Here is a 14,544-nt window from a genome sequence, read left to right as displayed (position 1 = left end):
TAGTGTGATTATTCAGAAAGGCACAGGAAAGAGGAGATTAAGACTCCCTGCTAATGAGAACAAAGGAAGGAAAGAGAAATGTGCCAATCTAAGTGTTCTACCTGTAAATTGAACTGCCAGACAAGAGGAAATAAATAATGCTTCACCACAAACCTCTTTTTGATGAAAAAAAAAAAAAGGTCTAAAAATAAACATAAAGCAAAACAAACAGAACAGAACAACTTTTATGAAAGCAGTATAAATCTATCGTATATCTTTAACAATATTATAAATGTTAAATTATCTTCAATTATTTCATATAGCTATAAGCACAGCATTATTTTGAAAAATGTAATTACTTTTGTAAGAATCTAAGTATAGCATACTTCAAATATATATGCATGTTTCATTTTAATTATGATATTTAATTTATTATATTGTCACAAGTGTAAGTGGGAAGTTAATTACAAAACATTATTTATATTTACATATGAAATAGTACAATGAATTATTATACATAATGATTTATCTTATAATATGAGGCTTCTAATAGATAATGAAAATAAACAATGACATTAGAACATTATAGCTTCTAAAATATACATGTGCATATATATTTGTAAATCACCCATGTGATAGCTTTCATATTTATTTTTGTATAAGCTTTTAATCTTTGTTCATTTTCTTTAATCCTTGTTAAAATATTGAGTGAAATTCACTGTACTATTGTATCAATACAGTGTAAATCACAGCATTTTATTTTTTTAAAGATTTTATTTATTTATTCATGAGAGACACAGAGAGAGATCGAGGCAGAGACATAGGCAGAGAGAAAAGCAGGCTCCATGCGGGAAGCCTGATGCAGCATTGCATCCCAGGACCCAGGGATCACAACCTGAGCCAAAGGCAGATGCTCAACCACTGAACCACCCAGGTGCTCCAATCACAGCATTTTAAAAGTGGATTTTACTATGAGAAATATAGACATTTTTAAGTCTTGCAACTATTCAATGTAAATAAAAAGCATATTTTAAAATGTCAATTATATTGGGAAATTCTCTTCCATTTGGTTTCTCAATTTAAAATGGGTATTTTGTGAATATTAATTAACTCCAACTGTACAGATGTATTACTCAGTTTTCATTTCCTTTCAAAATTAAGTTTTCATTGGCATTAATCTGATGTTTAAAAAAATCTAAGTTGATTTAGGTGCTTTCTTTGAGTGGGTTACTAAGTTAGTAGACATGAACAAGATTTGAGTTGTACTGGACACAGATGACCAAGAAATATACTTTGATGATATATTAATTGCACACATCTGAGTGAAGTAAACAATTTCAGCAGGCTTCTGCTTGTGTGGCAGTGTGATATGGGTGCTAAGGATGATGACTCTGGAATCAGATGGGTATCGGTTGGAAACCACTATGGAGCTTCCTAGATTTATGAGCTTGATCAAGTTATTTACCCTCTTTAAGCCTTGGATTCTCTACCTGTATTGCTAACAATAATGTCTACTCTATATGGAATTTATGAGGCTGGCATGACACTAGTCTGGAGTGCTTTCATGGGAGGGTAATTATGGCAGGATAGACTTTTAAGACTGGGTAAATACTTTGGATATAACTCCTTTCGTGAATATAATATTCTCCTTAAAAGTGTCTCTGGCCTTTAAGTTGTCTAACATATAGGGTACTGACATGCTTCTAATGTGAATTTCTGAATCATGGTCTTCTATAAATCTACGTAGAGAATAGCAAATGTGTACTACTTTTTTAAAGGAAAAACTGAAGAAAATCAAAACCACATTTAATATTATGTATGTTCATAACCCTTTGATCTATTTACCAAGTAATCAAATTGATATTTTCTGTTGATTTGGGAAAAGTGGGGGAATTTTCATTTGTAATATATTGCAAATACAGTAAAACTTCATAATGTAATTTGTATGCATATATGTATATATATATATATATCCACACTCTTTAATATTTTTCTCATACTATATTTTACTTTTTGTAAAAAATAAAATGATACAAATATGTTTAATGTTATCCCTTTCATCCTTCTCAGAGGTTATTTTTATCCTGGAATGAAGCCATATTTTCATTTTTTCTACATTTATTTTATTTAAATAGCATACATTATTATTAGTATACATATATATATATATTATTTGGGAGTATTTTAATATTTAATACAAGTTATCTTAATTTATTAATCATTTTTCAATAATTTTATTTAATTCATCATTCTTGTTTCCAGATCTATTCATGTTAACAGATATATAGATATGTCTATTTTAACTATTGTTAATTATTCCATGGTATGATTCAATTACAATTTTGTATCCATTCCCATATTGCTGGGCATTTAAGTTGTCCCTAATTTTTATATATTGTCAATGATACTGCAGTGAATATCTTTTTCTTCACAATCTAAATTTTCTCTAGAATATATATATATTTTTCTTATATACATGTGTATACATACAGACACACAAATATATATATTCATTTTTGTATATATATACATATATAATATATATAATATGTATATATATATATATATTACATGTAGAATTATTGGTTAAGGGCAGGCATATTTTCAACTTTTAGTTATTGCTAATTTCTCTTCAAAGTGATTGTTAAATTCACATGCCCACATGTGTGAAAGTTTCTTCACCTTCATACTCTCATGCATACTTCCTACTTTGTAACTGTGTTGTGCCTTCAAACCTTCAGGTAGGTTAGACTGCTTTTCAGTTTTTCTTCTATAAAATGGATATTCCTATCTGTATAAATTGTCTATAATTACAATGATAAACTAAACTTAAATATATTTAACTTTCTCATTTAATATCAAGGGAAAAAGCAATAAAAAAAGATATTAAAATTGTATTTGAACTCTCTAAATCTCTGTATGTCATTCAGACACTTCTATTGGCTGACTTCATTTTAACCAGTCAGTTAACAACATTTATTGAATTCTTAATTTTGGTTCCCAGTCTTGGTGGAGTATATAGGAAAAGAAAAAGTTCATGCTCCTTATTCTTAATGTGGTGTAGCTAATCTAGTATCTAAAATAGAGAACTGGTAACTAAGCAGCTATATATGAAAGGAATGGAAATCCAATATTTGCTTAGCAATATTTTAGAATCTAACATGCTTGAGAGGAAAATAAATTTTAAAATATCGTATCATACAATTAAATCTGAAATTAAGCATTATAAGTTCCATTCCTGATTCCACCCCCTCCTGGCTGTATAAACCTTGGCAAGTTTCTTAACCTCTCTGTGCTTTACTTGCTTTAACTGTTAAAAATGGGATGCTTCATGTAACTATTATAAAAACAGAATGACTTAATACATGGAAAATATTGCCAAGGAGATCTCATACATAGTGTGATAAAATGCTATTATTATAAAGTTTTTAGTAAAATATTAACTCTCTGAAGATATCACTCAACCATTCCTGAATTTCATAGCTCTCCGAGCCTCAACTATAACTTCACTACAACCCGTTGGCCAGTAGCTCTTTTGAAAATACGATGTCAGTAACCACTGACCACCACCTCCATCCTGCCCACCCATCACAGAACTGGTTCAAATTTATTTCTTTCCATTACACTTTGAATAAACATTCAGACTCCTATGACCTGCAGAGCTCTCTGTAACCAGGGTTTTGACTACTTTCCCAAATTCTTCCCCCCCCCCCCCACCCTGCCAGCCATTTGTTCATAGGTTCCATTGGGTTGGTCTCTTGTGTTTCTTTATCATTCGAAGTCCTTTCAAGCTTCTGAGCCCATGCACTGGCTATTCTCTTGGCTCTTTCCTGAATATGCACTTGGATTGCTCCCTCAAGGTCTTAAGGACTCAGATCAAATGCTACTTCTTCAGAAAATCTTCACTGATCAGCATACTTAAAGTACCCCCACCCTTGCCTTGTCGGGTAACCTTAATGTATAGTTTGTTAATGTAAGTACACTTTAGTAAACACTGTATTATTTATCTGTTCTAATTTGTAGATATACTTTTATATTTATTATAGATAAATATTTAGATCCAGGAAACACCAGCTGAAAATGGCACTCAAAATTGCATGTTAAGATCAGATAATATGCCCAATGATACTATTTCAACAGGGCCAAGAGTAAATAAAAACTGTATACTTTTTTTCATTGAAATTACAGGGGGCACGCTGACTCAGTGATCTCGGGGTTTTAAGTTCAAACCCACTTTGGATGTAGAGATTACTTAAAAATAAATTCTTAGAAAAAAAAGGGGAGGGGCGTGGTGGCTCTTTTGCTTCAGACTCTTGCTTTTGGCTCAGGTCATGGTCTCAGGACCCTGCATTGGGCTCTGCAGAGTCTGCTTGTGATTCTCTTTCTCTCTTACCCTCTGCGGTTCTTCCCCTCAACACAGCCCTATCCCCACTCGCTCTCTCACATGTGCTCTCTCTCAAATAGAAAAGAAAGAATACCACCTAAAGCATATTATCTCATTCACTGCAGAATTGCTTCATCAAAATTTGATATTTCCTATAACATAGAAAGAGTGATTGCTTGGTGTTTTCTAAAGACTGTTAATTAGTTCAAGCAGGATTTCCATTGTTTTTATTTTACATTTTACAGATTCTAATAGCAGAATAAATCAATAACATAGTCATAAGTTCACTTTTCGGTTTCTGAGCATTTGATTTTTCTATATTTATTTTTAATTCCAGACAGATTATTTCTTTCAAAAAATCATTCTTTACTTCTATATATAAAAATTTTAGCATATATGTATAAAATTATGATACAGTGAGATGTTACATTCCCTTTAAAATATATAAACTAAATGTAGATTTTAATACTGAATTTTATATTTTGCTTACAATGAAGTTTTTATAATAAGTATCTAAATAATTCATAGACCTTTTTTCAAAGAAACAAGACCCATATTGTATATTCTATGTACCCTGTGAATTTACATTCCCCTAAGGGCCCATCATTTTATTCATAATTGATTATGGAATGTAATATGGAATTACCCAAGATTGTCAAAAGAGATGCTTGGGAAATTAACCACCATTTAGTTCAGACTCCATAGGTTGTCGAGCCACTTTTTAAAGACTATTAATACTCCAGTTATTTGGGTTTATGTTATATTAAGTTTTAATTTACTTAAAAGTAAAACAACAAGAAAGCAAAACATTTATTTTAATTACAAAAGAGCTAAATTGTATTTGTATTCATTTTCTATCATTTTAAGGCCAAAAGAATCTTTCATTGGAAAAATATTCAAATTACCATAAACTTACATATTTTGTTTATAGCTATAAATTAAATATCAACTACAAGCAAACTGCATTTTAAACATTAATTAAAAATTGCAGACTTAAAGCGGATGGCAGAAAGGGCTTCAAGTTAATTTAGCTGCTTTAATTCAATCTGACTGACTTAATTATGCTGCCATACTTGGTTGAAACAAATATTTTTTTCTTTCTTTTGATGAATTTAAAATATACAAAACTTCACTATTTTTTCCTGAAATAACAGCACAATTCATAGTAGATTTTAAATATTATTGACATGTTATGTAAAAATGCAGAATAATGATCTAATTTGTTCGTTGAATGTCACCATATAGTCATTTCATTTATATTTATAAGCAATTTTCTCCAGGTTATGAATTAAGGACTATTTGTGGTTCACAGAAGGTCTGTGCTAAGACATAAATGCAAAATAGTAATGTTTGCATCTAATTTTTATTTTTCAAATTTAGACAAGATTTTGTTCATATTCCATTCTGTTCTATTTGTTGGCCAAGCTGAGAGGCTCTATACAGGAACATATTTTATATTAGGCTAGATCCTTTTTAGAGTATGACCAAGTATTTTAGGTTGCTTATTCTCATCTTTTCTTATGTTTCCATAACCAACTTGCACTCCAATGATACTGACTTTCCAGTATTTCATGTCTCAGTATCCAATACATCCACACTTGTGTACCAAATATTATGTGTTGCAGGAAATAATTATTTTGTCATATTGATCATTGCTGATAACGTTTCAGATTCAGAGAAGAAGACAGGGGGAAAATATCTAAAATTTTGTAGTGTTAAGCTTCACTCCAAACTCCATCCAAGACCGCTGCATAAGCTTACAATTTAGAGAACCACACTGAAATCAGATTAATTCTACCTTTTAGTAAATGTTGCATCTTCATGACACAGACAGGGCAGTCAACTTGTGGTTAGGATTTGAACGCAGTGAACTTTGGTCACCTGGATCACCACACATTAGAATGACCGGAATCATAGAGCCTTAAAGATGGAAGAAAATGTAAAGATTTTTTCTCCTGGGGGAAAACATAAACGTCACCACAGCAAATCTTTCTAAGTGATATAGCTTGTTAGAAGCAGACAGGAATAAAAACTTGGCTTAGCTGACACTGAGGTCAAGGAACTAGAGACAATGTCAGCAATTTTAAAAATGATATTCATATATAAAGCTTTAATAACAGTTAATCACAGACATTGATTCCATCTTTCTTACATGAATGTCTCTAATTGTATGACTGTAACCACATTCTCCTTTGCCAGCTTTGACAGAACCATAAGTTATTTACTCATCAGATAAGCCCGGCCATGAATCCAATGAGAAGTGCCATAAAACCACCATTAATTCATACTACACATTCCTCTTCTCCTTCATACCCATTGTCATTATCCTCCCACAACATTTAAACTAATTCTAATTGATGGATTCCATCAGCAAATTAAAAAACAATACTCTCTAGACTTTAGTGATGAAAAACATACAGCGTAAAACAATATGTTCCTTGGAAATGCAGCACTTTGTTATCTTTATGGTGCAGAGTGAAAGACAAATTAAGGGAAGAATGCTGTGCAAGCCTTTTTTATTGCTTTTATGATAATAAGAAGATAGTTCTTATTTGTTTTGATTGGGTGGTACAAATACGTTGTCCTGCTACAATTTATTGATTTGGTTAAAAATCAGTGGATGCTTGATTGAAAACTTACAGGTGTTTCCTTCTGATAGTTTACATTTGCAATTTAAATTGCATTTATAAGCTTAAAAGCTCATCCACAACTACAATGTTTGCTTCTGTAAAGAACAACCTACATTTCATGAAGTAATTTTTTACTAGCATTTAGTTGTAATTCATACAATAATTTTTTTGATAAGGAGGTAAGTGTCATTTATTGTGAAGAAAGTTAGGATGTGAAACTGATTACAAAATAATATTGATTAGAGGCAAAGGAGAAATTACAATATTTTACATGTTCTTGAAGTTTGAAATGAAAATCGAATCTTTCCATTGAGATACTGAGAGTGTAAATAGAAGCCCTCTCCATTTTTATGCAAGTTTCCCTTTGTGTTTCCTTTCTGTCTAAAATTCAGATTTGAGATATAATTGTAGCAGAACTATTCAAGAAACCCATTTACAAAGATGATCCTTGGTAAAAGACAAAAACATATCCAAGTGCTTCCAAATACTCAGTGTCACAAGCGGAGATGGCATTGGATTGGAAAGCCACCTCCATTTTTCTTGAACCAAGCTGGCACAGTGATTCTCACTGAAACCATCTTTAATCTGTCTCTGTAATGCTTCTCTAACACTGGAGATATTACTACTGACTGCTGAAAAATGCATCTCATACTTGTTTCAATTCTGGCATTGGTTGGAAGGCACCACTGTAAGCCTAAAAGATGTATTTTAAAACTCTGTGTAGTTTCCCTGAGTTAAATGTACATGAGTTATCGCTAATAATCTTCTCAATAGTTGTGGAGAATAGTGATTCATAGACAGTGTTAGAAAATAATGTTACTTAAAAATCTTGTATCCTTCTTTGGAGGTGCTGTATCCAAGAATAGCAGAAATTTTACTAAAAAAATTTCAAAATAATCCTAATCTCTTTAATTTCAGTTTTATTTTGTTTTGACTGTATAGTACCCTTATTTCAATTAAAGAACAAAACCCTGAATCCTCTTTCCAAAACCATTGATTTTTGTTTGAGAAAAGAAGTTAAGAGTGGCAACCAGCAATCCTCAGAGTTTCCCCCATTTTTATGCCAAGACATATGTACATTTTAACTTGAATGGCAAGATTCTATAGTTATTGATAGAAACTAAGTACAAAGTGTCATGAGCAAGGATCACAAAAACTATTTTCTAAGTTTTTGCTTATCTTTGCTGATGCAAAGAAGTTGAATTATCACTATATGGGATTACAATTTGTTTATGATCGGACAGCGGTAATATCTCTTAATCTTGATCCTCCTCCTTGACCTTCTCAATTTCCATCTCTTGTCTTCATTATCGGGCTTTGAGATCAGAAACATTACTTTCTTACCCAAGTATGTGTCACCACCAAACCTCAATTCATCATGCCTACTTCTGTGAAACATTTCATAGTAAAAATCAGCCTGATTTTTTACACTAGCAGTTTACTAGTGTCTTTGAAGTCCCAGATCACTAACACTTTAGGGGGAAGTGACAAGACAACTTTCAAGTTCATATCAAAATAATGGCAGGATCTGATCATGATAGTTGCTTAGATTCTAGGTTATTGGAAGATAGTGATAGACACTATCTTTCTTGAGCATTCTCATTTAGATCCAACCCTTCCCTCTAAAGTGAGATCCTGTTTCTCTTATCCCTCTTGAGGGTCTGGCATATTTAAAAATCACTGATTTACTAGCAGTACTTCCAAATTAGAAAAAAGACCATCTGAGGAGATGAAATTCCTGACAATGAAAATATGGAGACCCGTAGTTTTAATTCCTAAGCTTACAATTAATTATTTCTAAATTCCACTCGGTGTGAAGAGCTCTGGTGTTTCTTCCTTTGCACAAGTTACCATAAAGTGTCATGTAATAGCAGAAGAGAATGACAATAAAGTTCCAGTAATTTTTGAGGAGAATTAAACCACGAATGCCAACATACAACAAGACAAAGAACACATGTTTTCATTTCTGATTTAGCCTAGCACTGCAAATAATAGGGAGGTTCTTGTCTTTTGCTTTCTAAGAGGAGTTTAGTGGCCACAAATAGCCTAAAATAAGAAGTCAGGTAGGTGACAGGCTAAATCTCAGATACTGGGAAACTGAACCGGCACAGCTCTAACAATCAACTTCCATCAATCAGTGACCCCAACTCACTCATAAAGAATTGTAATACTTTCCATTTCAAAAGCATTATGGACCTGAGACCCTCAAGCTTTATGCAACATGTATTAAACTTCTCACCTTTGGGTAGTCTTTGTTCCAACTTGGTTGTTATATAGGAAACTAATTTTTTTTTTAAATCCAGGGAATCAAAAAGTAGTCAAAGGGTAGCTATTAACAACCTAAGTCTGCACCGAATAGTTTACAATTGTGAGAATTACCAGCAGCCATTCAAGAAATTTGAAAGAATGCCAGTGGGTTGCTAATTCAGAGGCACAAGTGTCATTTTTTGATAAAATGTATCACAAGATCATAGAGGGTTTTAAAACTTCAAGTCACCCAGGCATTGCGACTGCAGCTGGAGCATATCAAAGGCTGAAACAGCAGAGCTCTGAGCCTGGCAGGGAGAAAAGTTGGTAGTTTCAAGTTACAACTGAGATTAAAAACTACAAATGCGTGATTTAATTTTAGTAGCATATTAATATTTTACAAAGGTTCTCTAGCACTATTTTTTTAAACATAATTCTACCAAGTAATGACCCTTCCCTGCTTCCTTCATCTCAGAATTCCATGACCATTCATGACCACTGTGACACCAAACACCTATTTTTGTTCCTTGGAATAACACAGCAGGTCAGATAGACTCTCAGGCAGAAATCTGTTTCCTCTCAACTCCCCTGCTGAGGAGAGTAAGTGTAGGGCACAGCAGAAAGATAGGAATGTGACCCTGCTCCTCATCCCCACCAGTCAACCTAAGGAAAGGATCACTAAGAGATACAATAAAGGCCGTGGAGCCAGGCATTGTCAACGCCCTGCCACTCCATCTCCAACAGATTCAGAGCCTCACTTGTATTTTATATAAAAACATACAAGGGATAAGAAAGGAAGAACTCCAAAGCACACATTTATTATTATTCCTTTTGGAAAAAGTTATTAATATAATTGGAGGACCTTAAGTGTTATTGAAAAACAAACATGGGGTATTTAAACTCGATCATATATGTACCAGTAAAATTTGAGTTGGCTTTGATTGTATTTTAGCTTGTTATTATTTATATAAACAAAGTGATATAAAGTAAATTGTGTTTCTCTAGATACTTTTTTTTTTTTAGATTTTATTTATTAATTTGACAGAGAGAGAAAGTACAAGCAGGGGGAGTGGCAGGGAAAGGGAAAAGGAGAAGCAGACTTCCCACTGAGCAGGGACTCCAACATAGGGCTCCATCCCAGGACCCTGGGATCATGACCTGAGTGAGCTGAAGGCAGAGGCCTAACTGGCTGAGTCACCCAGGGCCCCTCTAGATATTTCTTAAGCAACTGTGTTAGTTCTTTTAAACTTTTGAGAACTATTGTATGCTTAATGCATTTTTTTGCAAATATTGAAATATTCCAAAGCTCATTCCTAGGCTCTTCCCCTACAATTTCTTCCTCTCTGTCCTTATATTACACATTTGGCTCTTGCTCATCATCCTCTCTCACATGCCCTTTATATTTTTCAGTTGAAACACTCTGCCACCAGATCTTGGCTGACTCCTTGTCATTCAGTTCTTGACTCAACTAGTGTCTAGTGAACATGAGTCACAGTGATTGGACTTGATGATAAAATAGCGAATGAAGGATAGCCTTTGTTCTTGAGATGCATATAATCTATAATCTACATGATTGACTTCTGAGTTAGAGAAGTGTTCAGACAATAAAATATATCTCAAAATCTTGTTCTTTGAGAAAGAATACAACTAAACAAATATTATATCCTATAAATAAAAAAAATTCTTAACATACTTTATTTTACAGCTCCATATCATTAGTGACTCAGACACAACGAGGGGGCAGAAAGAGAGAGGAAGAGAGAGAGAAAGAGATGGAATGTGTTAGGGATCTCATTTCCATTAAAAATGTCATGCAGCCTCAAGTTGCACTGAAAAATATGAAGATATTTTGAAACATGCTCTGTTGTGAAACTAGACAAAGGTAAGCCAGAGAGATCCAGACCCAGAAACTATGAAATATTACAAGTAATGGAGTTGATAGTATTAATTAACTCTTTAGTCAACCAAAGGAAATTGTCATTTTGACTTAGTCATTTCCCCCATCTTTGGCAAATAACAGATTCTACTTCTAGAGCATTCATTTTCACCTGGATTGTGTTACTATGTGTATTTATGTGTGTGTATATCTTTGTGTGTGTGTGTGTGTGTGTGTGTGTACACTTATGCAGGAAAGTATTGGTGGGTAAAGGTTATGATTATATATGTCCATATATACAATAACATATACATCTCATGACAAGACTACATTTGCCTTATATACCACTGAATATACCTCTACCTGGCATTATGAGTCAGCACATATACTTCCTTTGTCTGAGCTATGCCAAAGGAAGCCATGGAAAGTACGTTCTAAATCAGAGCCAAAGTCTCATCAAATAACAACAACAACAGAATCCAGGTTTCAACTATAAATGATTCATGGCACAAAGAGCCAGGAAAATTTAGTTATTGAAACTGAATGAAAAAAGACAATCAATAGATGGCAGCACCAAAGTGACGAGATATTATAATTATTTGATAAAGATTTTAAAGCAGCCATCATAAATTTCTTCAAGGAGAAATTATACCCATATTCAAAACAGATGAAAAAAAAAAGCCTCAACAAAGAAATACAAAGTCCCAGACAAGAAATAGAAAGATAAAAAATAACGAAATGAAAAGTTTAGATTTTAAAAATATAACAACTGAAATAAAAATGTTCATTATTTGGGCAGAATGGAGGGGACAGGAAAGAATAGGTTAAATAAAAGACAGGTTAAGAGAAATTACCAAACCTGAATAACAGAGAGCAAATAGAATATCATAAAAACAAAACATAACCTCGATAACCTGGAGGACCAAAACGAAATATCTAACAGTCATGTCATTGAATTTCATAAAGGAAAGGAGAAAGAGAGCAGAGCTGAAAAAAATTAGTCAAAGTAGTAATGGCTGAAAACTGAGCTTGGTAAGAAACAAATCTACAGATTCCAGAAAGTGAACAAATCCCAAATAGAGTAAACCCAAAACAATCCATACTGAGGTTTCGCAGGCCGAGATATAAATAAACTGGATCATTCATACATTATTGAAGGGAATATAACATAGCACAACCACTCTGGAAAACAATTTGAAACTTTCTTAAAAAATAAAAAGAAGAAAACCCCAGCTATGCATGCAATCACCATATGTCCCAACAACTGCATTCCTAGGCATTCATCCCAGAAAAAAGAAAAATTTTGTTCGCAAAGAAAAACCTAGAAGCAAGTATTTATATCAGCTTTATTTGCAATAGACAAAACTTGAGCTGATTCTGATGTCTTTCAACTGTGGTAGATCTATACCAAGGAATAATACTCTGCAAAAAAAAAAAAAAGAAAGAAAGAAAGAAAAGAAAGAAAGAAAGAAGAAAGAAAGAAAGAAAGAAAGAAAAAGAAAGGAAGGAAGGAAGGAAGAAAGAAAGAAGAAAGAAAGAAAGAAGAAAGAAAGAAAGAAAGAAAGAAAGAAAGAAAGAAAGAAAGAAAGAAAGAAAAAGAAAAAGAATGAAGACTGAACTATTGATACATGCAAAACCTAGTTGAATTTCCAGAATTATGTTAAGTGAAACAGCTAAAGCAAAACATAACATACTGTATGACTCAATTCATAGAATATTCTTTAAATTTTAGAAGTAGGTACACATTAGTAATCGACAGATTTGGGAAGTATGGTGGAGGGAAGGAAGTAGGTGTGCCATTAAAATTATAACAGGAGGGATTATTCTTTCAAGGGAAATGTTCTGTCTTCACTGTACGTGTGGATACCCTGGTAGTGATTCTGCAGAATAGTTTTGCAACATGTTACCACCAGGGGAAACTGGACAAAGGTCAGTTTCTCTCTATGAATCTCTGGGATTTCTGTGTATTATTATTTCTTTGTTCTTTTAAAAAAACAAAAGTCCCAATGTAGGGCTTGAAGGACCCCGAGATCAAGAACTAAGTTGAAATCAAGAATCAGATGCTTAAACCACTGAGCCACCCAGGTGCCCCTTCTCTGTATTATTCATTAATATTACATGTGAATTTACAACAATCTCAGAATAGAAAGTTTAATCAAAAACGATTTTAAAAATTGTGATGATTAATTTAATGTGCAAACCTGACTGGATCTCAGGGTGCTCAAGTATTTGACCAAACATTATTCTGGGTATTTCTGTGTGTCTCTGGATGAGATTAACATCTGAATAGATAGACTGAATAAAGCAGAAATCAGTCCTTAATGTGAATGGGCCTTATCCAAACAACTGATGACTTAATAGAGCCAAAGTCTTAAGGGAGAGGAAATTCCTCCTGCCTGACTACAGGAGGGGAGACTGAACTTTCTGGCCTTGGGAGCGGGATGGAAATGCTAGCTCTTCTTGGGTGGCAAGCCTGCTGGTGTTCAGACTAGGACTACATCAGCTCTTGTTCTCAGGTCTTTGGACGTGGCCTGGAAGTGCACATTCATTCTCCTAGGTCTGCAGTTGGCTTACTGCAGGTCTTAGGATTTCTGAGCTTCCACAGTTGCATGAGCTATCATTAGTATATACATATATAATACTGGTTCCATTTCTCTGGAGAACTCTAACATAAAAAAATATTAGGAGACTATTTCAAGTATATAAGTTGGGCTGAAAAGGAATTCTGTATATCACTTTTAATTGTCATAGAAAAAAGAGAAACTAGAACATTCTCTAGTTTATCAATATTGCACATGTGTGTATATAAAGCTGAGTAACAAATACTGGTAGTGTGAAAGTAGAGGCAGGTAACAAGAAGTGGGATGATGTCAATTAGAATACATACCCATAGAAACTTAATATACAAAAAGGGCAGTTCATCTTTCTTAAATAAATGCCTGTGTTCATTACCTATTCAGATCAGCATGTGGTAATTTTTATTTGTCAGTGAAAATCAATCAACCTGCACTTAAAAAAAAAAAAGGTAGACTATTTTGGGTCATCAGTATGATTCAAGTGGTATTCTATTTTAGAAAAGTCATTTCTTTTTAAAGATGTTTTTAATATTCATGATTTGAACATTTAATTATGGTTGATATTAAATAAAAAGAATGAGAGCACATTTTGACTTGCAAAGTTTGTAATTCACTAAGAATTCATCAGGCCATACTCAGTAGCTTAGTAGTCAATCCAGCTTTTTTTGAAATTCAGGAAAAAGCATATTTAACTATAGATAAATCTAATTGTAAAACGTTTTTGAAGTTTCTTTTCAATAAGACAATACTATAAACTACAGCTATGTTAAAATAAGCCCAATTTCCATTTTGGTGCTGTTCTTATTCCTTAAGAAAAATCTAAATCAAAACTTCACACATAATTTCCATATT

Source organism: Vulpes lagopus, chromosome 6, assembly GCF_018345385.1.
Source record: "Vulpes lagopus strain Blue_001 chromosome 6, ASM1834538v1, whole genome shotgun sequence".
Lineage (NCBI taxonomy): Eukaryota > Metazoa > Chordata > Mammalia > Carnivora > Canidae > Vulpes > Vulpes lagopus.
This window is presented reverse-complemented; position numbering follows the sequence as displayed.